The sequence below is a fragment of the Ranitomeya imitator genome, chromosome 1 (assembly GCF_032444005.1).
Source record: "Ranitomeya imitator isolate aRanImi1 chromosome 1, aRanImi1.pri, whole genome shotgun sequence".
NCBI lineage: Eukaryota > Metazoa > Chordata > Amphibia > Anura > Dendrobatidae > Ranitomeya > Ranitomeya imitator.
The window spans coordinates 232,628,530-232,651,872 of record NC_091282.1 but is presented as its reverse complement, the minus strand read 5'-3'; the positions used below and the strand labels follow the sequence as shown (position 1 = coordinate 232,651,872).

At 49.9% G+C, this 23,343-nt stretch overlaps 1 protein-coding gene across 5 annotated transcripts in view; it reads right to left on the bottom strand.

Moving 5' to 3' along the window:
- Positions 1-20,732, bottom strand: part of TAOK3 (TAO kinase 3) — a 308,043-nt gene extending 287,311 nt beyond the window's left edge. For 2 of the 5 annotated variants that reach the window (XM_069754530.1, XM_069754547.1), the window contains exon 1: positions 20,339-20,732. The gene's annotated coding sequence lies outside the window, so the exon portion shown is untranslated. The remainder of the gene's footprint in view (positions 1-20,338) is intronic. The other 3 variants (XM_069754542.1, XM_069754553.1, XM_069754558.1) reach the window with 2 other exon arrangements.
- Between the last annotated feature and the right edge of the window lie 2,611 nt (positions 20,733-23,343).

Here is a 23,343-nt window from a genome sequence, read left to right as displayed (position 1 = left end):
AAGTCACTTCTGAGCTACTCAGACAGATAGTGGGCACTGGCATCAACACCGCCCTACAAGGAAGAAGGTGGAAAAAAAACACTCAATAAAAATATATGATACAGTAAATGGCTGGAATGGAATGCCACCAGTAGATAGTTCAGATAAAGGCAGTAAATACCAGAGTTACAGCTCTAAAGAGAGGAGTAATACAAGCAGCGCTGCAGAGACCCAGAAAAAAAACAAGCAAGTGTATGTTCATGATTTCAAGAGGAGGCCACGAAGCAGGATCCCACAGATGACATGGGGTGTGAACACACTTCCGATGCCAGCCCTCTCACCAACCGTTAACCTGGGAGCCCACAGTAAGAGCACAGCAATATGGGGGACACGGCCTAAAGCTGCCAATACATAGCAATGGCGTTCTATATTCCTGGGCCGCAGCAGAGCCAATAATATCCAAAAACCCATCTCAAAAACCCTCTTCCAAGTCATTCCTATGGGAAATCCAATTTCCTATTTTATTATTATTATTATTATTATTATTATTATTTTTTATTTATATAGCACCATTGATTCCATGGTGCTGTAAGTGAGAAGGGGTTACATACAAGTTACAGATATCACTTACAGTAAACAAACTAACAATGACAGACTGATACAGATGGGCGAGGACCCTGCCCTTGCGGGCTTACATTCTACAGGGATTATGGGGAAGGAGACAGTAGGTTGAGGGTTGCAGGAGCTCCGGTGTTGGTGAGGCGGTATCTCCGATAGTGATGAGGAGGCAGCGGGGTCAGTGCAGGCTGTAGCCTTTCCTGAAGAGATGGGTTTTCAGGTTCCATCTGAAGGATGCGAATGTGGTTGATAGTCGGACGTGCTGGGGCAGAGAATTCCAGAGGATGGGGGATATTCGGGAGAAGTATTGGAGGCGGTTGGATGAGGAGCGAATAAGTGTGGAGGAGAGAAGGAGGTCTTGGGTTGGGAGGACCGGAGATTACGGGAGGGAAGATATCAGGAGATTAGTTCAGAGATATATGGAGAAGACAGGTTATGGATGGCTTTGTAGGTCAGTATTAGTCATTTGAACTGGATACGCTGAGGGAATGGGAGCCAGTGAAGAGATTTGCAGAGGGAGGGGGGGGGGGGGCGGAGGAGTAGCGAAAATAGAATTATTCTTACCGTTAATTCGGTTTCTAGGAACCTTCCACGACAGCGGTACTGGAGGATGTCTCCCCGCCCTAATGGGGGACAGGAAACACAAAGAGGTTAAATACCCTCCCCTTCCTGCCATCTCCAGTGTTTTTTCTGGACACAGTAGTATGTATAGTTACCACTTAAGTGCAGGAATCATCCAATAAAATCATCAGATAGGGAGGGAAATTAGTGCTGTCGTGGAAGGTTCCTAGAAACCGAATTAACGGTAAGAATAATTCTATTTTCTCCAGTCACCTTCCACGACAGCGGTACTGGAGTAGTACCAACAAAAAATTTCTAGGGGGGGGACAACCGCCTGCAGAACTGTTCTGCCGAAAGTTAAATCCCGGTTGAAATCAAGCCTGTAGTGCCTGGTGAACGTATGTACTGATGACCAGGTGGCAGCTCTGCAAATCTGCTCCGTAGAAGCGTCACCCCTCTCTGCCCATGATGTTGACACCGACCGTGTAGAATGGGCCTTCAGTGATGGAGGAGGTGGTAGATTCTGGGATGAGTATGCCAGAGATATGGCTTGTTTAATCCAGTTGGCGATAGTATTTTTCGTAGCCTTTCTGCCTTTGTTCTTCCCGGAGAGTTGAATGAAGAGATTTTGGTCAATCCTCCAACTCTCTGTTTGTGAAAGATAATGTAACACCACTCTGCGGACATCCAGAGTGTGGAAGGACTCTTCCTTCACATTAGAAGGATCTGGGTAGAACGAGGGCAACACTATGTCCTGACCTCTATGAAAGTCTGATGTTACTTTAGGTAGGAAGGTAGGATCTAGACGCAGGATTATACTATCAGATGTTACCCTGAAGTAAGGCTCTTGTATGGATAGGGCATGCAGTTCTATCCGTCTGGCCGAGGTAATAGCCACTAAAAAGACCGTTTTTAGGGTAAGAACCTTTAATGAAATGAGATAAAGGCTCAAAAGGATCTTGAGTTAGACTCTTAAGGACCAGATTAAGGTCCCAAGGAGGAGTATTGTTGAGAACTCTGGGACGGATTCTAGTTGCTGAAGTAACAAAGCGCCTGATCCACCGATGTTTGGCTAGATCCTGATCGAAATAGGAGCTAAGTGCTGAAATTTGTACCTTTAAGGTGTTAGGCTTAAGACCCAACTCTAGACCCTTTTGCAAGAAGTCCAGAATTTTGGCAATATTTGGATGAAATGGATCAGGAATTTCTGGAAGATACCACGATGAAAACCTCTTCCAGATTTTGGCATAAATGGCATTTGTTATGGGTTTTCTACTGTTCTGGAGAGTATGAATTACTCCATCTGAGAGACCTCTTGCCTTTAGTATCTCGGCCTCAGAAGCCATGCTGAAAGATTCAATCTGTGAAGGTTTGGATGCAGCAATGGACCCTGACGAAGAAGATTTTCCTTCTGAGGTAGACACACTGGACCTTCCTGGGCCATGTCTAACAGGGCGCTGTACCAACTCCTCCCTGGCCATGTTGGCGCTATCAAAATCGCCGTAACTCGTTCCGATCGGATCTTCTGTAGAGTTTTCGATATTAATGGGATCGGAGGGAATGCATAAACAAGGTCGAACCTCCATGGGTGAGAGAACGCATCCATGCCCAGTGCTTGGTCTGTCATATTTAAGGAGAAATAAGTTCGCAGCTTCTGTTGGCAAAAAGGTCCACCTCTGGGATCCCCCATCTGGAAATCAGGGAGAGAAAGACCTCCTGGTCCAGACACCATTCTCCTGGATGCACATCCCTTCTGCTCAAGAAATCTGCCTGGGTATTGGCTGACCCCTTCAGGTGAATTGCTGAGATAGAGAGAACGTGTCTCTCTGCCCAGAAAAAAAATGTTTGAGGCTAAGGTCTTTAGTTTCCTGAATCTTGTGCCTCCTTGATGACGAAGGTATGCTACCGTGGTCATGTTGTCGGAATATATTCTGACATGGTGTCCTTGAACAAGGGAGGATGCAGCTCTTAATGCTTCTTCTACTGCTTTCAGTTCTCTGAAGTTTGAAGAGCTTGCTCTCATGTCTGGGCCCCAGGTGCCCTGGAAATGGGTTCCCTCGACTATAGCTCCCCATCCCCTTTGACTGGCATCCGATGTTAGTGTCTTTAGTGGGATCTGATCCCAACTGACCCCCTCTTGGAGGTTTCGAACCCGTAGCCACCATGCCAGGGATGCCTTGACATGATTGGGAAGGCAAACTCTCTTGGAGAGAGAACTCTGCTGACCGTCCCAGGATGATAGGACATGGGTTTGGAGGATTCTCGTGTGGGCTTGTGCTCAAGGTACCATCTGGATACAAGATGTTAGAGATCCCAGCACAGACATGGATTGTCGTAGAGTAGGAGCCTTCAGGGTTCTGAATGCCGTTATCTTCTGTACCAGATCGAGTTGACGTTCTCTGGGCAGAAAGGATCTCCTCGCCTCCGAGTCCAGAAGGACTCCTAGGAACTTCTTCCTCCTGGAGGGATGAAGGTCCGATTTTTCTAGATTTGGGATCCAACCCAATGATTTTAGGATTTCTAGAGACCTTGTTAAGTCGGCACTGAGGCGGGAGACTGAGGGAGCGACAATGAGAAGATCGTCTAGATAGGGTACTATGCAGATCCCCTGAAGACGGATGAATATAATGGCTTCTGTCATGATTTTTGTAAAGACTCTGGGTGCTGAGACAATTCCGAAGGGAAGGGAGTTGAACTGATAGTGTACTATCTCCCGATCCTGAGATATTGCAAATCTTAGGAACTTCCGGAATTCTGGATGGATTGGGACGTGGTAATAAGCGTCCCTCAGATCTACTGTAGCCATCGGCCAGTCCTGTCCTATCAGAGGGATCGCTGTCTTGACCGACTCCATCTTGAACCTCCTGTAGGTTATTACTTGATTCAGGGGTTTCAAGTTGATTATTATTCGGTGCTTCCCCGAAGGCTTCTTGATCAGAAACAGATGGGAATAGTGTCCTCTGCCAATTTCTTGCTGAGGTACTGGGGAAATTACTCCTTCCTGGAGTAAGTTCTGTAGGCCGGAAAGGAATGCGCCCTGAGGGCTGAGACTCTGTAATGAGGTTATCCTCATGTGATGAGGGGGAGGGCTCTCGAACTCTAATTTTAGTCCATTCTGAATAGTGTCGAGTACCCACTGGTTCGACGAAATGGACCTCCGCTGGTTGATAAAGTTCGAGAGACGCCCCCCAACGCCCTGGGCGTAGTCACTGCTTTTCTGGGGTCTGCTGGGACTGGGGAACCAGGATGTTCCTACCTTTCCCCCCTTTAGGATAGCTCCAGCGTCCTGATTTGCCTTTCCCTTTGAATTCCCGTTGGAAGGGTTGCTCTTTTGAGGGACGAAAAAAACGTTTCTTCGGATTTCTCTGTTCCGGAAGCGCTTTCTTTTTGTCCGTTGCTTTATTCACAATATCATCCAGGGCCTGCCCGAACAGATAGCGGCCCTGAAAGGGAATGGCACATAGTTTTGTTTTGGACGTTATATCCCCACTCCAAGACTTGAGCCATAGAGCTCTTCTGGCTGAGTTAGAGAGAACTGCTGATTTGGCAGCCACTCTTACGGACTCTGCCGAAGCATCGGCCAGGAAGCCCGTAGCTTTCTGGAGAAGCGGGAGAGAATCTAAGATTATTTCCCTAGATGTTCCCTGGGTAAGGTGGTCTTCCAGCGTGCGGAGCCAACGAAATAGGGATCTAGCCACGCAGGTGGACGCAATGTTTGTTTTAAGGAGATTGGTAGAAGTCTCCCACGATCTTCTTAGTAAACTCTCCATTTTGCGGTCCATAGGGTCTCTGAGTTGGGAAGAATCCTCGAAAGGGAGGGTTGTCTTTTTTGACACTCTAGAGACCTGCACGTCTACCTTAGGGGTATCCCACAGAGAGACATCTCCATCGAGAGAAAAACGATTTTTAAGTTCAGAGGGAACAGAAAGACCTTTTTCAGGTGATTCCCATTCATGAAGGATGAGACTGTACATTCTCATGTATAGGGAACCCTTTTAATTTTTTAGGTTTCAACCCACCGAACATCTCATCCTGCACCGATGGCTTCTCCTCCTCCTCCTCAACACCCATTGTCCCCCTGACCATACTGATTAACTCCTGTATGTCCTCTGAGGAAAAATAATATTTTTTACTCTCCTCTCTGGGGGTGGAAGTGGAGCCCTCATTCTCCCACAAATCCTCCGAGCCGGAGGAATGAACTTCACCAGAATCTGAATCAGAAGTAACCGCCGCCGTCTTCCTTTTTTTAGGAGGAGGTGGCGGAGGTAACAGACTGGGAAAGGGCCGATACCGAGGATTGCACTTCCTGTTTAATGAGGGATTTAATGCTCTCAAACAAGGATGGCTGTTCTGAGCGAATTATTTCATCGGTGCAGGGCTGGCATAGTCTCTTCTTGTAAGAAGAAGGTAGTTTTGATGCACAAACACCACATTTACGATCTTCCGTTTTTGTCTTGGAAGATCTGTCCTTCCTAGGGGCAGAGGCCTTGTCTCCCTAAAAAAGAGAGAGAAGGGGACTAAGTATATGGCACCCTAAGGAATACAGGGATAAAGGGACCTTAACCCACTACTCACAGTAGGAGGGAGGACGCAGGGCTCGGCAGAAGCAGAGATAGATCTGTCACCCTCCATGGTCAGTCAGCACTGTAGTCCAGTCAGTCAGACAATGGGCCTTACCTGGAGGTGACTACCAGGGTTAAATACCGTGGAAGTTGCGTCCCATGTTGTGCTCCTCCTCCCGGTCCCAGGCGTAGGGGAAAGACCGCTATGCCGCCAACAGAAACTGCAGTCCGACGCGCGTGCGTTCCACCGCTGGAACGCACATGCCGAGAACCGGAAGTTCGGGTACTTCCGGTTCGCGCGTCCACTGTTTCCGGCCATGAGGAGAGGAGGAAATGCCGGGGAGCCGCGCGGGGACCCAGGCCGCACCACACCGCTCCGCTTTACTCCCGAAGGAGCGCGGGAGGAGCGGAGAAAGGGTCCCGAGTCCGCACCATGTGGGGAGACGGGAGCAGCGCCGCAGGGAGGAGACACATCCCGACCCAGGCTGCCCGGCTAGGTAAGACCTGAGTGCTCCGATCGCCGGCCACGGCAGCACTACCGCACGACCTCTTCATGCCCCAATAGGGGACAGGAAAAACACTGGAGATGGCAGGAAGGGGAGGGTATTTAACCTCTTTGTGTTTCCTGTCCCCCATTAGGGCGGGGAGACATCCTCCAGTACCGCTGTCGTGGAAGGTGACTGGAGAAAAGGATGTTGCAGTAGTCAAGGCGGGAGATGATGAGGGCATGCACAAGCATTTTAGTAGATTGACGGTTGAGGAAAGGACGGATTCTGGAGATATTTTTCAGCTGGAGGCGACAGGAGGTGGACAGAGCTTGGATGTGCGGTTTGAAGGACAGGGCAGAGTCAAAGGTTAATCCGAGGCAGCGGACTTCCGGTACGGGGGAAAGCATGAGGTCGTTGATTGCGATAGATAGGTCAGGTAAGGAAGATCTATGGGATGGAGGAAAGATGATGAGTTCAGATTTGTCCACATTGAGTTTGAGGAAGCGAGAGGAGAAGGAGGATATGATTGATAGACACTCTGGGATTCTGGACAGCAGAGCGGTGACGTCTGGGCCAGAGAGGTAGATCTGAGTGTCATCAGCATAGAGGTGGTACTGGAATCCATGGGACTTTATGAGTTGTCCCAGGCCAAGTGTATAGATTGAGAAGAGTAGGGGTCCTAGAACAGAGCGTTGGGGGACTCCAACAGAGAGAGTGGGATGAGGAGGTAGTATGGGAGTGGGAGACGCTGAATGTGCGGTTGGAAAGGTACGAGGAGATCCAGGATAGGGCGAGGTCTTTGATGCCAAAGGAGGAGAGAATCTGTAGTAGGAGGCAGTGGTCAAATGTGTCGAAAGCAGAGGACAAATCTAGAAGGAAGAGTACAGAGTATTGTCCGTTAGCTTTGGCGGTAAGTAGGTCATTAGTGATTTTGGTCAGGGCTGTCTCAGTTGAGTGATGGGGGCGGAAACCAGATTGTAGATTGTCAAAGAGCAAGTCAGATGAGAGGTGGAAGGAAAGTTCAGCGTGGACGTGCTGCTCCAGGAGTTTGGAAATGAATGGGAGCAGCGATATTGGGCGATAGCTGGACATAGCAGTTGGATCGAAGGTTGGCTTTTTAAAGGATAGGTGTGATTGTGGCATGTTTGAAAGCAGACGGGAAGGTGCCAGAAGTTAGTGATAGGTTGAAGAAGTGGGTTAGGGATGGGATAAGAGTGGTGTTGAGGTTGGGGAGGAGGTGGGATGGGATCGAGCGCACAGGTGGTGAGGTGCGGTTTGGAGAGGAGACAATTAAGTCCCCCTTCAGTGATGTTGGATAGGGAGGTTATGGGGTTTGGGCATTGGTCTGGTATACAAAGGGGTTGTGGTGGTTGAACAATGAAGACTTGCCTTGTCTGGTCGATCTTATTTTTAAAGTGTGTGCAAAGTCCTCAGCAGAGATGAGGGAGGCTGGAGGGGGCAGTGGGGGCGGAGGAGGGAGTTAAAGGTTTTGAATAACGGTTTGGAGTTGTAGGATAGGGAAAATACGAGGGTTGTGAAGTAGGCCTGATTAGCAGAGGTGAGAGCAGATTTAAAAGCGAGTGTTGCTTGTTTGAATACAGTGAAAACATCTTGCGAGCGTGTCTTCTTCCAACGCCGCTCTGCAACCCTGGACACTTGCCGGAGCTTTTTAGTGGTGTTATTGTGCCAAGGTTGTCCATTGATACGTCGCACTCTGCCATAGACGAGAGGGGCAACCGTGTCAATAGCTGATGCAAGAGTGGCATTGTAGAAAGCAGAGGCACTGTCTGTGTCATGGAGTGAGGATATGGATGCCAGTGGTAGGATGGAGTCAGAGTGTGTGGGTGTCTAGGTGTGCAAGGTTTCTGCAGGGGTGCGCATGTTGCGGGACATGGGTGACCGTTGAGGAGGACAGGGATGAGCAGGTGAGCAGATGGTGGTCGGATAGAGGGAGAGGGGAGGTGGTAAAGTTAGATAGAGAGCAGAGACGGGTGAAGACGAGGTCTAGCGTATGTCCGTCTGTGTGGGTGGCTGCGGCGGAAAACTGAGTAAGTCCAAAGGATGAAGTAAAGGACAGAAGTTTGGAGGCTGTTGACTGAAGGGTATCAGTGGGTATGTTGAAGTTACCCATGATGATGGTGGGAATGTCAGCAGAGAGAAAGTGAAGAAGCCAGGTGGAGAATTGGTCAATAAAGGCAGTGGCCGGGCCTGGAGGTCGGTATATGACGGCCACTTGGAGGGAGAGTAGATGCGGACAGAGTGGACTTCAAAAGAGGGGAGGAAAAGGGAGGGAAGAGGTGGGATTGTGTTAAAGGTGCAGTTTGAAGAAAGAAGAAGACCCACTCCTCCACCATGTCTGTTGCCGGGGCGAGGGGTGTGGGTGAAGTGGAGGCCTCCGTAACACAGCTCAGTAGGGGAGGCGGTGTCAGAGGGTGTTAGCCATGATTCTGTGAGGCTGAGGAAGGCAAGATTGCGAGAGAAAGGTTGTGAATCACATGAAGCTTACTGCAGATTGAGCGGGCATTCCAGAGTGCGCCAGAGAGAGGGAGCAGGGGGGTGAGCGTCAGGGGCACGGGTTTTGAAAAGATTGTAGTAGTTCATATTAGATAGGGAGCGATAGGAGGGGGTAGTAATGGGAGGTATGAGCTGTGGGGGTCCAGGGTTGGGAGATATGTCTCCAGCAGTGAGAAGAAGCAGAGAAAGGGAGAGCAGGTGGGAGAAAGACATGTCATAGGACATAGTTTTTTGGCTGAAGTCACATAGCGTACGACATCGATGTGAGCATTGGATGTGAGATGCTATTGACCCTCAGCTCCTGCTCTGCTGCGAGCAGGAGCCGAGAGAGTCACGCTACCGTCGGGAGCCGAGAGAGTCACGCTACCGTGCTGCGAGCGGGAGCCATGCATCTGTGCTCTGAGCCTCTCGCACAGAGAGGATCAAAGCACAGCTGCAGAGGAGGCGGAGAAATTAATTTCTTCATCTCCTCCGCTGCCAGCGTTTGTGTATATCGCACTGCACTCTGATAATTTCCGAATGATGTGCGTTGTGTCACTTTCACCCATAGACTTATAAGGGTGCCAGTGAGCCGACACTCGGCCGAGTGTCAGTGACAATCACAGCACACTGTGATTGTTCTCGCATGTCGATTCAGCGGGAGAAAATCGCAGATGGGAACTGCCCCATAAAGTAACACTGGGCCGAGTGCTATATGATGTTTTATCGCATAGCAGTTGTCCATATTCTACGGTAGTGTGATTCCGGCCTTAAGGTTTTCTCCCCCCACTGGAGAGGTTTTGAAAGACTCCTTGAGTGAAAAATAAAGTGCATATCGCTTCATTAAAATGATTCCAATTTCAGTGTTCGACTCGTGTGCCAGTTATTATTTTGATAAATTACTAAGTTTCTCATATACTTTACAATGTTAAAGATGGCAGCACACATTTGTTTTTCACCGACCCATTAATTTATATTGGCCCCTTTTCATCAAGGATACGGAAAAAAACCAGACATGTGAATAGCACCATAGACTATCATAGGCATGTGTTGCATCTGTAAAAAAAAAAAACAAAACAAAAAAAAAACAGATAACACGCATGTGCAGCACGGACGTGATAAAGGCCTCAGTTTGTTGGCTTTTTTTTTTTTTTTTTTTTTTTTTTACAGGCACCGCTTGCTGCAGATTTTCTGGTAGGTATTTTGGACTGAAAAAAAAACAAAAAAAAAAAAACGCATAGTATATTAGCAGCAAAAGGAATGAAACTTGTAACAATTTCACAAACTCTGTTCTTTCCCCTCCCACATATTGGCCTGCAGCATGACAATTCTCTCGTGTTTCTCCTCACTGAGGTTTTAAAAAAAAAAAGAAATAAAAATAATGCTTTTCACACAATAAGCATAAAGAGAATAGGAGCCAAGTTCTCAGCAGTGGCCACTACACATTAAATGGAGCTATGTAAGGGGAGCGCCGCTGAGGAGATCGGGGGCCATTGGAAGGTGAGAATAACCATATTTTTTTTAATTATTTTTAACATTCTATCTTTTACTAATGATGCTGCATGGTAAAAAGTTGGTCACACTTGTCAAGCACTATGCTTCAAATCGCTTGGAAAACGCAAGCATTCTGCAAGCTAAAAACACTTGCAAAACACTTGTGTTTTGCGGGAAAAACGCATGTGAATTACGCATGCGTTTTACCTGCAGAAAGGAGTTGCGGAAACGCTGCGGACATTTCTGCAACGTGTGCACATAGCCCAAGGCAGTTTTTAAAATATTTCATAACTTCTTAAACATTTGAACTTAGGTCACTTTCATACTGCAGATTTCATACACTGTATATTTTGGCTTTTAATAAGCTGGATTTAAAAGTAGTAAGCAAAACTGCAAAATGTAATGCGGCCATAAACTAATCTTAGAATCTAAATATGGTCAATGTTAATGCTTGCTTTATTTGAACTATGGTGGGTCTGGCTTTTACAGATGCTAAAATGGGGCCACATCATTGGCATCTGAATGAGACCTAAAGCACCATTGACAAAGCATGAAATTGTGCATCTTTCTCATAAGGTACCTTCACACTAAACAACGATAACGATCCGTGACGTTGCAGCGTCCTGGCTAGCGATATCGTTCAGTTTGACACGCAGCAGCGATCAGGATCCAGCTGTGATGTCGTTGGTCGGAGCTAGAAGGCCAGAACTTTATTTCGTCGCTGGACCTCCCGCAGACATCGCTGAATCGGCTTGTGTGACACCGATTCAGCGATGTCTTCACTGGTAACCAGGGTAAACATCGGGTTACTAAGCGCAGGGCCGCGCTTAGTAACCCGATGTTTACCCTGGTTACCATCCTAAAAGTAAAAAAAATAAAAAAAAAAAAAAAAAAAACACACTACATACTTACCTTCCGCTGTCTGTCCCCGACGCTGTGCTTATCTGCACTCCTCCTGCATCCTGTGTCAGCGCCGGTCAACCGGAAAGCAGAGCGGTGAAGTCACCGCTCTGCTTTCCGGCCGCTGTGCTCACAGTCAGTGCGGGAAGCAGAGCGCCGGGGACAGACAGCTGAAGGCAAGTATGTAGTTTTTTTTTTTTTTTTTTTACTTTTACGATGGTAACCAGGGTAAACATCGGGTTACTAAGCGCGGCCCTGCGCTTAGTAACCCGATGTTTACCCTGGTTACCGGGGACCTTGGCATCGCTGGTCGCTGGAGAGCTGTCTGTGTGACAGCTCTCCAGCGACCAAACAGCGACGCTGCAGCGATCGACATCGTTGTCGGTATCGCTGCAGCGTCGCTTAGTGTGAAGGTACCTTTAGTCTTCATGGAGTGTAAACAAAAGTCCGGTGTCATGACATCTTCTATTCAAAAGCAGATCAAGAAGACTTAATTGGAGGTCCAGATGCTTCAGGACACATACTGTACGTGGGGAGCACAGGGTATCAGCACAATGCCAAGATACAGATATTGGAGGAAGCGATGTATCAAGGTCTCCAAACCATTTTTCCTAGCTCTCGACACTTGTTCAAATTGCACAAACTTAACAGTGCCAATTTTGGCCAATTAGTGTACATTAAGTTTGATATCTAGATTTTAGCTTATGATGCAAGGTACAGTCAAAGATGTGCCAAATTTATTAAGAGGCTCGCTACACTTAGAACATGCTGTACATGTCAAACTCTTGCCGTGGGACAAATCTGGTCCAAGGATGATTATATTTGTCCGGCAACACCAGCACCGACACCCACCCTCTTCCATCGACTTGCATTGCACTTTCAACTGTATGGGCACCCTTATGAAGATACACATGGAAGCAATGATGGAAGAGGGAGCCGTCCACTCCCTCCCTCATCAATCTGCTTCTGCATCTGACGGTGCAGCGCGGCGCAAACAATGACTGCTGTTTCGTGCCCATTGTGCCAAGCAGTTTAGAACTTCAAAAACAACCCATGGAGACTGGAACAGCGGGGGAATGAAGAAAGGTGAAAATATAAAATATTATATACACTAGATGGTGGCCCGATTCTAATGCATCGGGTATTCTAGAATATGCATGTCCGCGTAGTACATTGCACAGCCCGCGTAGTATATAGCAATGTGGGCATCATATCCCTGTTAAAAAAAAAGAATTAAAATAAATAATAGTTATATACTCACCTGCCGCTGGCCCCTGGATCGAGGAAGCGTTTACCGACGCTCGTCGTGCACTCCGGTCTCAAGAGTGCATTGCGGTCTCGCGAGACCGCTACATCATCTCGCCAGATCGAAATGCATGGAGCGGTCACCGGAGCGTCACGAGGAGCGGGAAAGGCAAGTATGATGATTTTTTATTTTTTTATTATTTTTAACATTAGATCTTTTTACTATTGATGCTGCATAGGCAGCATCAATAGTAAAAAAGTTGGTCACACAAGGTTAATAGCAGTGTTAATGGAGTGCGTTACACCGCAACATAACGCGGTCCATTAGCGCTGCCATTAACCCTGTGTGAGCGCTGACTGGAGGGGAGTGTGGAGCGGGCGCTGACTGCGTGGAAGGAGTGGCCATGTTGCCTCCGGACTGCGCCTGTCGCTGATTAGTCATGGCAATGGTCGTGGGCGTTTTGCCACGACCAATCAGCGACTTGGATTCCATGACAGACAGAGGCCGCGTCCAATGAATATCCGGGACAGACAGAAAGACGAAAGTGACCCTTAAGACAATTATATAGTAGATGGTGCCCATTATACTGTATAGCGGGCTATGTGGGGCCCATTATACTGTACGGAGGACTATGTGGAGCCCATAATACTGTGTAAAGGGCTATGTGGAGATCACCATACTTTGCTGGGAGGTTAAGGAGGGTACAATAATGTCCTCATACAATACGTAAAGAGCATACTGTGGTGGAATTCACTGTACAGGTATCATACGTGTTTGGAGGGCACTTTTGTTGACACCATACTTTAAGAGGCAATGAAAGGACAATCTAAGGGCTTAAATAGGTCGAAAATTACTTTGTAAAAGCAGACCGCAACAAATATTACATTTTTTTTTTTTTTTTTTTTTTTGAGAGGGAGTGCAATTAGAACTTCTGCTATGGGGCCCCAAGACTTCTAGGCATGCCCCTGCTGGCGAAGAAACACCCAATGCTCTACTCATGTGATCTAACTCTTAAGATATATTAAATTAAAAATGTACTTTTTTGGTTCAACAATCCCTTTAAGCTTGTTTCCATATGGTTCATTTTAGATTTGATAAGGAAAACCTTCCTACATTGTAGACATTGTTTTAATAAATATTAAGGTTGGCCCATGACTTTTTCTAACTTAATTTTGACCCTCTGTATTTGAGTTTGACACCCCTGACTTGGAAGATCACTTTTCAGTGCAGTTCAGTGTGGTTGTCCTACAGAAGTTTCACTGCATTTGGTTCATGGTAATACATAGAATAGACACAAAAAATGTGAAGGCGATGACTTGGAGAGGCAGCTGCTAAAGTCAACTACGGTTATATCACCGCTACTATTTTCAGCCACTAATTCAAATTAACACATAGATAAGTGTGATTTCTGTTACCAAGTGAAAAACAATTCAAATTTGCTTCACACTTTGACAGAATGCATTTTCATGAGCATCTTCCCGGCTTCCTGAGTGGGTCATGGTATTAAATGGTCATACCACAGGTATACAAAGGCTGAACAGTGAACGGTCCAGAGACCGGACCCACAGCCCTCCAGCCAAGAGTGCATCATCCCAGCAGCACATGTATCCGCACGTGTCCCAACAACCACACAGTATCACATGCAACCAGGCTCCCAAGAACTCACCTAGTCTCAAGGAATCTGCATTGCCATATAGCCTATTAGCTTACGTTTTTGCAATTGGATTTATTGCCCCTCCCCCATCATACATACATGAAGAAGCCCCACATGCCTCCGGACCAAATGAGGATCCCCATCTCAATCCAGTGTAAACCAGATGAAAGACACCACTTCACAATGATATGCAAATGTTTCTGGGAACTTATTTTTCTCAAAACTGGTTTATAGCAGAGTAATCAGGGTAAGGAGCAAGATACAATGGTTCAAAAGGATTTGGATGCCAAACCTAAAAACTGCAGTGGTCTTCCCAGGTCCATGAGACAGTCACAGGAGTGCAGGGGCTACAGACTGCCCTCCTGACAGATGAGACAGTCGCTGGGGTGCCAGAGCTACAGACTGCCCTCCTGACAGATGAGACAGTCACAGGGGTGCAGGGGCTACAGACTGCCCTCCTGACAGATGAGACAGTCACAGGGGTGCCAGAGCTACAGACTGCCCTCCTGACAGATGAGACAGTCACAGGGGTGACAGAGCTACAGACTGCCCTCCTGACAGATGAGACAGTCACTGGGGTGACAGAGCTACAGACTGCCCTCCTGACAGATGAGACAGTCACAGGGGTGCAGGGGCTACAGACTGCCCTCCTGACAGATGAGACAGTCACAGGGGTGCCAGAGCTACAGACTGCCCTCCTGACAGATGAGACAGTCACAGGGGTGACAGAGCTACAGACTGCCCTCCTGACAGATGAGACAGTCACTGGGGTGACAGAGCTACAGACTGCCCTCCTGACAGATGAGACAGTCACAGGGGTGACAGAGCTACAGACTGCCCTCCTGACAGATGAGACAGTCACTGGGGTGACAGAGCTACAGACTGCCCTCCTGACAGATGAGACAGTCACAGGGGTGCCAGAGCTACAGACTGCCCTCCTGACAGATGAGACAGTCACAGGGGTGCCAGAGATACAGACTGCCCTCCTGACAGATGAGACAGTCACAGGGGTGCCAGAGCTACAGACTGCCCTCCTGACAGATGAGACAGTCACTGGGGTGACAGAGCTACAGACTGCCCTCCTGACAGATGAGACAGTCACAGGGGTGCAGGGGCTACAGACTGCCCTCCTGACAGATGAGACAGTCACAGGGGTGCCAGAGCTACAGACTGCCCTCCTGACAGATGAGACAGTCACAGGGGTGACAGAGCTACAGACTGCCCTCCTGACAGATGAGACAGTCACTGGGGTGACAGAGCTACAGACTGCCCTCCTGACAGATGAGACAGTCGCTGGGGTGCAGGGGCTACAGACTGCCCTCCTGACAGATGAGACAGTCACAGGGGTGCCAGAGCTACAGACTGCCCTCCTGACAGATGAGACAGTCACAGGGGTGCCAGAGCTACAGACTGCCCTCCTGACAGATGAGACAGTCACAGGGGTGACAGAGCTACAGACTGCCCTCCTGACAGATGAGACAGTCACTGGGGTGACAGAGCTACAGACTGCCCTCCTGACAGATGAGACAGTCACAGGGGTGCAGGGGCTACAGACTGCCCTCCTGACAGATGAGACAGTCACAGGGGTGCCAGAGCTACAGACTGCCCTCCTGACAGATGAGACAGTCACAGGGGTGACAGAGCTACAGACTGCCCTCCTGACAGATGAGACAGTCACTGGGGTGACAGAGCTACAGACTGCCCTCCTGACAGATGAGACAGTCGCTGGGGTGCAGGGGCTACAGACTGCCCTCCTGACAGATGAGACAGTCACAGGGGTGCCAGAGCTACAGACTGCCCTCCTGACAGATGAGACAGTCACAGGGGTGCCAGAGCTACAGACTGCCCTCCTGACAGATGAGACAGTCACAGGGGTGCAGGGGCTACAGACTGCCCTCCTGACAGATGAGACAGTCACAGGGGTGCAGGGGCTACAGACTGCCCTCCTGACAGATGAGACAGTCACAGGGGTGCAGGGGCTACAGACTGCCCTCCTGACAGATGAGACAGTCACAGGGGTGCCAGAGATACAGACTGCCCTCCTGACAGATGAGACAGTCACAGGGGTGCCAGAGCTACAGACTGCCCTCCTGACAGATGAGACAGTCACAGGGGTGCCAGAGATACAGACTGCCCTCCTGACAGATGAGACAGTCACAGGGGTGCCAGAGCTACAGACTGCCCTCCTGACAGATGAGACAGTCACAGGGGTGCCAGAGCTACAGACTGCCCTCCTGACAGATGAGACAGTCACAGGGGTGCCAGAGATACAGACTGCCCTCCTGACAGATGAGACAGTCACAGGGGTGCCAGAGCTACAGACTGCTCTCCTGACAGATGAGACAGTCACAGGGGTGCCAGAGATACAGACTGCCCTCCTGACAGATGAGACAGTCACAGGGGTGCCAGAGCTACAGACTGCCCTCCTGACAGATGAGACAGTCACAGGGGTGCCAGAGCTACAGACTGCCCTCCTGACAGATGACAGTCACAGGGGTGCCAGAGCTACAGACTGCCCTCCTGACAGATGAGACAGTCACTGGGGTGCAGGGGCTACAGACTGCCCTCCTGACAGATGAGACAGTCACTGGGGTGCAGGGGCTACAGACTGCCCTCCTGACAGATGAGACAGTCACAGGGGTGCAGGAGCTACAGACTGCCCTCCTGACAGATGAGACAGTCACTGGGGTGCAGGGGCTACAGACTGCCCTCCTGACAGATGAGACAGTCACAGGGGTGCCAGAGATACAGACTGCCCTCCTGACAGATGAGACAGTCACAGGGGTGCCAGAGATACAGACTGCCCTCCTGACAGATGAGACAGTCACTGGGGTGCAGGGGCTACAGACTGCTCTCCTGACAGATGAGACAGTCACAGGGGTGCCAGAGATACAGACTGCCCTCCTGACAGATGAGACAGTCACAGGGGTGCAGGGGCTACAGACTGCTCTCCTGACAGATGAGACAGTCACAGGGGTGCCAGAGATACAGACTGCCCTCCTGACAGATGACAGTCACAGGGGTGCCAGAGCTACAGACTGCCCTCCTGACTGATGACAGTCACTGGGGTGCAGGGGCTACAGACTGCCCTCCTGACAGATGAGACAGTCACAGGGGTGCCAGAGCTACAGACTGCCCTCCTGACAGATGAGACAGTCACAGGGGTGCCAGAGCTACAGACTGCCCTCCTGACAGATGAGACAGTCACTGGGGTGCAGGGGCTACAGACTGCCCTCCTGACAGATGAGACAGTCACTGGGGTGCAGGGGCTACAGACTGCCCTCCTGACAGATGAGACAGTCACAGGGGTGCCAGAGATACAGACTGCCCTCCTGACAGATGAGACAGTCACAGGGGTGCAGGAGCTACAGACTGCCCTCCTGACAGATGAGACAGTCACTGGGGTGCAGGGGCTACAGACTGCCCTCCTGACAGATGAGACAGTCACAGGGGTGCCAGAGATACAGACTGCCCTCCTGACAGATGAGACAGTCACAGGGGTGCCAGAGATACAGACTGCCCTCCTGACAGATGAGACAGTCACAGGGGTGCCAGAGATACAGACTGCCCTCCTGACAGATGAGACAGTCACTGGGGTGCAGGGGCTACAGACTGCTCTCCTGACAGATGAGACAGTCACAGGGGTGCCAGAGATACAGACTGCCCTCCTGACAGATGAGACAGTCACAGGGGTGCCAGAGCTACAGACTGCCCTCCTGACAGATGACAGTCACAGGGGTGCCAGAGCTACAGACTGCCCTCCTGACAGATGAGACAGTCACTGGGGTGCAGGGGCTACAGACTGCCCTCCTGACAGATGAGACAGTCACTGGGGTGCAGGGGCTACAGACTGCCCTCCTGACAGATGAGACAGTCACAGGGGTGCCAGAGATACAGACTGCCCTCCTGACAGATGAGACAGTCACAGGGGTGCCAGAGATACAGACTGCCCTCCTGACAGATGAGACAGTCACAGGGGTGCCAGAGATACAGACTGCCCTCCTGACAGATGAGACAGTCACTGGGGTGCAGGGGCTACAGACTGCTCTCCTGACAGATGAGACAGTCACAGGGGTGCCAGAGATACAGACTGCCCTCCTGACAGATGAGACAGTCACAGGGGTGCCAGAGCTACAGACTGCCCTCCTGACAGATGAGACAGTCACTGGGGTGCAGGGGCTACAGACTGCCCTCCTGACAGATGAGACAGTCACTGGGGTGCAGGGGCTACAGACTGCCCTCCTGACAGATGAGACAGTCACAGGGGTGCAGGAGCTACAGACTGCCCTCCTGACAGATGAGACAGTCACTGGGGTGCAGGGGCTACAGACTGCCCTCCTGACAGATGAGACAGTCACAGGGGTGCCAGAGATACAGACTGCCCTCCTGACAGATGAGACAGTCACAGGGGTGACAGAGATACAGACTGCCCTCCTGACAGATGAGACAGTCACTGGGGTGCAGGGGCTACAGACTGCCCTCCTGACAGATGAGACAGTCACAGGGGTGCCAGAGATACAGACTGCCCTCCTGACAGATGAGACAGTCACAGGGGTGCAGGAGCTACAGACTGCCCTCCTGACAGATGAGACAGTCACTGGGGTGCAGGGGCTACAGACTGCCCTCCTGACAGATGAGACAGTCACAGGGGTGCCAGAGATACAGACTGCCCTCCTGACAGATGAGACAGTCACTGGGGTGCAGGGGCTACAGACTGCTCTCCTGACAGATGAGACAGTCACAGGGGTGCCAGAGATACAGACTGCCCTCCTGACAGATGAGACAGTCACAGGGGTGCAGGAGCTACAGACTGCCCTCCTGACAGATGAGACAGTCACTGGGGTGCAGGGGCTACAGACTGCCCTCCTGACAGATGAGACAGTCACAGGGGTGCCAGAGATACAGACTGCCCTCCTGACAGATGAGACAGTCACAGGGGTGCCAGAGATACAGACTGCCCTCCTGACAGATGAGACAGTCACAGGGGTGCCAGAGCTACAGACTGCTCTCCTGACAGATGAGACAGTCACAGGGGTGCCAGAGATACAGACTGCCCTCCTGACAGATGAGACAGTCACAGGGGTGCAGGGGCTACAGACTGCTCTCCTGACAGATGAGACAGTCACAGGGGTGCCAGAGATACAGACTGCCCTCCTGACAGATGAGACAGTCACAGGGGTGACAGAGCTACAGACTGCCCTCCTGACAGATGACAGTCACAGGGGTGCCAGAGCTACAGACTGCCCTCCTGACAGATGAGACAGTCACTGGGGTGACAGAGCTACAGACTGCCCTCCTGACAGATGAGACAGTCACAGGGGTGCCAGAGCTACAGACTGCTCTCCTGACAGATGAGACAGTCACAGGGGTGCCAGAGATACAGACTGCCCTCCTGACAGATGAGACAGTCGCTGGGGTGAAGGGGCTACAGACTGCCCTCCTGACAGATGAGACAGTCACTGGGGTGCAGGGGCTACAGACTGCCCTCCTGACAGATGAGACAGTCACAGGGGTGCCAGAGCTACAGACTGCCCTCCTGACAGATGAGACAGTCGCTGGGGTGAAGGGGCTACAGACTGCCCTCCTGACAGATGAGACAGTCACAGGGGTGCCAGAGCTACAGACTGCCCTCCTGACAGATGAGACAGTCACAGGGGTGCCAGAGATACAGACTGCCCTCCTGACAGATGACAGTCACAGGGGTGCCTGGCGTGACTCAGTGTTACAGAATGGAAAAGTCCAAGCCGAATTTGTTGGCATACGGTCCTGGTAGATGGGGCCAATGTTATGTAAGAAGCCTGTGGGTTGGAGGGGGTCACAGATACGGTTCATGGTGACATCATTCCTGGATTATTCATTAAAATTCGGGGGATGAGAAAGTAAAACACTGAAGGAGGGGGGGGGGGGGGGGGGGTGAAGACCAAGAACAAACGGTACGGGGGGGGGGGGTTATGGGTTAATCCGGGAAATTGATGGTCATCCCCCGCGAGGCAGGAGCTATCAGCAGTGTGGTACATCACCAGGACAGAGGTGTCACCCAAATCAAGAGGTACGGACCAGGCACAGCCGCACCATTGGCTGATACCAGGGAGCAAGAGAGAGCAAGTGCCCTGTGCAGTCTCTACATGAAAGCCCACACAAACTACGAGGAGTGACCGGATAGTTATGGGGTCCTCACCCCAGCAGCAGAGCCCCGCATCCACCCAGATACGTACCAGCAGCAGCCGCGGAGTGACTCATTCCTCACTGCCGGAGCCACCCGCACACTGATGAGTAACCAGGCGGAGCGTGGCGAGCGCAGGGTTAATGCGCCCCATCCCGGCACCAAGTCCGCGCGGCTCACCTGAGGGGAGACACAAACTCCGGGTCCAACTCCAGTCCTGTCGGGAAAAGTGCGGGCGGGAGAGCGGCACCTGTCAAAGTGACTTGCGGAGAAAGTGCTGTCAGGTTGCGGGGGGCGTCGGTGCACGCGGGGCAGGGGAGGGACTCCTGTCACTTCCCGCTCGGCTCCAGCTTCTCGCGTCTCTCACTTCTGTCAGCGCTCCGCGCAGCACTCCCGCGCACCTTTCTGACCCCTCACGGCCCCCATCCCTCCTCAGGGAGAGTTTACTGATAAAGAAAAAAAATGGAACCTCCAGCGCTCGGAGAGTCGTCTCTGAAGGCAGAAGAAGCCGAGCGCGGAGAATCCGTGCGCTGCTCACCCGCTGACAATCCGTGGCTGCGCGCTCGATTGATCTGGTCGCTCAGAATAGGGAAGTGCGTGCTTCTTATGTTATTACATTTTGGGAGACCACGTGAGGCCGCAGGCTCCTCCCCGTTCAGTGACATTCTTAAGTCTGAACGCTATTTTTAGTCCGTTGGTTATTTTGTTAACCCGCTGGCTGCCGGAGTAAGCGTGCGATACTTTGTGCTAAACCGTGTGCGGTGACGCGTGTGCAGTGTGTACGGTACCGGTATCACTGATCGGACACAGCACATTGACGGTGTCGTATCCACGGCCCGTGGGAACTTGTGCGCAGCAGACGAGCGGGACACATGCGATACTTGTAATTACAGCGCTGCTGTGGGGGCGGCGGCTGAGAAAGTGGGTCACGTAATAAAGGCAGAATCGTCCTGATTCTACTCCTGACATGTGTCATCCCTCTGCTCTGCCGCCCCCTGCCTGTGAGATGGGAAACTGCGCTCTGTTAATAATAGCTGCTTTATAAAAGATGCATCATCCTGGAGTGACTCATTGCCAGCAGGAGCCGCAGCAGCTCAGGGGTTACCAGATAAGGGCTCAGACACACCACTAAAGATCAGGGGCAGGCGCCCAGTCCTCACATGTGGGTACATATGGCGCAGTCTGGCGGGTGCCGGGTATCTGCGCTGTGTATTGCTGGGGTGTCACCATTGCCGGACTGGCCATCTGGCTATTCTGACAATTGCCAGGTGGGCTGGTACCTGCCCTGGCCGCCCTGTCATTTGGTGTCTCCTGGTTTCTTACATTGGGCCTCGTGACCTCCTGTTCTTCACATTCACGTGGAGGATGGAAGAGATGGCGCCTCAGCCAATCAGCATGATCCTTACCTGCGGCCAGCCTCGCAGGAGCAGGCTGAGGTACGTCGCTTCCACACGTTAGTGCAGGAACAGCCACCCCCGGTCCAGCTGGTGTGACGGACCTTATGGTGTGCGGGAAGATGTGCTAAGTGGGACGCTTGTCCTGTGTCCAGCAGCTTCCATCTTGCTACACATGAGCTTCGGCGTGCGAGCCATGACGCTGGAAGTCACCAAGTTGCCCCTGCAAGGGCACGCCGAGGCCTGCTGCCAGCCTCTGATTGGCCAATGGCGCATTCTCTGTGTTGCAATACCTTTCAGCTAGATGTGCACCGTTGTTGCAGGACCCCTCCAACTCTGGGCCCCGATGCAGCGGCAAAATATCCCTCCCTGCCATTACTGATCCCTCTGGCACCCCACTGTTTCCTATCACTGAGCCAGCTGTTAACCCAGTGACACATATTTTCCCATTGCTCTTATTTTACAGTTTTGTGAAAAGGTGTTTGCCCCTTCCTGATTTCCTATTCCTTTGCATGTTTGTTATACCTAAATGTTTCAGATCACTAAACAAGTTGAAATATTTTACAAATAAAACACAAGAAAGCACAAAATGCAGTTTATAAATGAAGGTCTTTATTATTAAGGGAAAAATAAATCCAAAACTACAGGGCCCTGTGTGAAAAAGTGATTGCCCCCTCCTTCCTCCTTAAAACATAAATTAAGTGTGGTTTATCATATCTTTGGGAAGCTGAGTTCAAATTCCCTAACCACACCCAGGCCTGATTACTGCCACACCTGTTTCAATCAAGAAATCACTTAAATAGGACCTGCCTGACAAAGTGAGATAGACATCATGCTGCGATCCAAAGAAGTTCTAGAACAAATGAGAAACAAAGTACCGTATGTAGAAATAGGAAGTTTCTTGTTCCTGCATCAGTGACACATTTGTACAGAGACAATTTACCTCCTGTTTCTACATAACGCTTAGAAGGATGAAGCTAAACTGTTTTTTGGGGTTTTTTTTAATATGTTTATTAACCCCTTAGTGACGGAGCCAAATTTTTAAAATCTGACCAGTGTCACTTTATGTAGTAATAACTCTGCAACGCTTCAACAAATCCTAGTGATTTTGAGATTGTTTTTTTTGGGACACATTATACTTTATGATAATGGTAAATTTAGGTCGATATGTTTTGTGTTTATTTATAATAAAAAAAAATCAGAAATTTGAGAAAAATGTTTAAAAAATATCAATTTTCAAACTTTGAACGATTATCCCTTTAACCCCTTTACCCCCAAGGGTGGTTTGCACGTTAATGACCGGGCCAATTTTTACAATTCTGACCACTGTCCCTTTATGAGGTTATAACTCTGGAACGCTTCAATGGATCCTGGTGATTCTGACATTGCTTTCTCGTGACATATTGTACTTCATGACAATGGTAAAAATTATTTGATAGTACCTGCGTTTATTTGTGAAAAAAAACGGAAATTTGGCGAAAATTATGAAAATTTCGCAATTTTCCAACTTTGAATTTTTATGCAATTAAATCACAGAGATATGTCACACAAAATACTTAATAAGTAACATTTCCCACATGTCTACTTTACATCAGCACAATTTTGGAACCAAAATTTTTTTTTGTTAGGGAGTTATAAGGGTTAAAAGTTGACCAGTAATTTCTCATTTCTAAAACACCATTTTATTTTAGGGACCACATCTCATTTGAAGTCATTTTGAGGGGTCTATATGATAGAAAATACCCAAGTGTGACACCATTCTAAAAACTACACCCCTCAAGGTGCTCAAAA